Source organism: Aptenodytes forsteri, unplaced genomic scaffold, assembly GCF_000699145.1.
Source record: "Aptenodytes forsteri isolate BGI_AS27 unplaced genomic scaffold, ASM69914v1 Scaffold831, whole genome shotgun sequence".
NCBI lineage: Eukaryota > Metazoa > Chordata > Aves > Sphenisciformes > Spheniscidae > Aptenodytes > Aptenodytes forsteri.
In genome coordinates, this window is record NW_008794741.1 from 32,627 (window position 1) to 34,216 (window position 1,590).

The window sequence follows — 1,590 nt, forward strand, 5'->3', positions numbered from 1 at the left end:
GCCCAGGGAGGTGGTTGAGTCCCCATCCCTGGAGGTATTTAAAAGACGTGTAGATGTAGCACTTGGGGACATGGTTTAGTGGTGGACTTGGCAGTGCTAGGTTAATTGTTGGATTCGATGATCTTAAAGGTCTTTTCCAACCTAAACAATTCTATGATTCATCCCATGGAAGCCGTAATGGGCCAGGCTGGGGTGGCCACCATGCTGCTGGCCACGGAGCCCAGAGCCGTGAGGGAGGTCATCTGGGGTTGTCTCTTCAGATGGCGGTGGTTGAAAACAGCTGCGGGCTCCCCATCCTCGCCACCCTCAGAAATAAGAGGATGGCCGATCGGTCTGTCAGCACCCCTGGGCAGAGTCCTGCTGCTTTGGCCAGAGCGCTCGAGTCACTTTTTGAGGCTGTGCTCCAGAAGCGTGGCTGTAATGACGTGGGAGCTGGGATCTGCATGGCATCGAATTGCCAGGCTGCTGCTGCTGTTGTACTGGAAGCATCAGATACTGTGAGACTGAAGGTGAAGTCGTAGAGTTGAAAATGGAATTTCCTCCAGCAGCGCACTGTGGCTGTGTTTGAAGTGCAAATAACTAGTGCCAGGGCATCTGCTGAGCACCAAGGCCACATGTCCTCTGCTCCAGTTTCCCGAATCCTTGGAGACTCACCTTTATTTTAATTGAAAATTAGGTCCAGCAATACATATCCAGTTAAAACAGTTGGATTCTGATGTATCTGATCCAAATGAATGATGAGCTATTTATTCCTGTTATGGCCACAACACTTTTTTATTTTTAATCATTAATTTCCTCAAAATACAATGCTAGTAGCAACTTTTCTGTTTAGTCTGGAAGACATTGGTCAAAATATTTAGTATTAGGTGGCTAAGGTTTCTGGCGTTGTTTTCCTCCTATTTAGGACTAGTAGCAACTTTTCTAATTAATATTTTGGAATACATTAGTCTGGGTGTTTAAACTTGGATGGCTAAAGCTAGGGCTCTAAGCAGACAGATTGTTAAGTGTATAGTTTCCTTGTTGATCGAAGTGTTATAGAGGGTGTACATAATATTATTGCTTTGTTTTTAATACACACAGTTAACCTAAAATGATTATTTATATTGCATCTTTAACATATTTATTTTGAGGTAGCCAGTTTTAGAATATAAAAATCACCATTTCTTGTAATGGCATTTTGAACGTTAAGTTACTCTCTTTAGAAGGAGCCTTTGGAATTATTATTTTATTCTCCAGATAGCAGATTATAGTCTCCCTCGAACTGGAGGGAAAGTGAATGAAAGCCCTGAGTGTATTCCATAATAGGCCTATTGGTCTGCTAGCAGATAAAACTTGGCAACTTCTACCTATGAATATCACTTGCCCTCCCTCTCCTTTTTCTTAAAAACTGGTGCTTATTTTATGTCACACTTATCTGACAATGTTCACAGGCAAAAAAAGGATAACAATGAGAACAAAGTAACAGGAGAGGTTTGAAGAGGAGAATTGGGACAGAAAGAAACAAGCACTTCATTTAAATCAGTCTTTAAGAACAAATCATTCTAGGCAGGACTGAGCACTATTAATATCGCCCTGGCCTCATGATAGAGT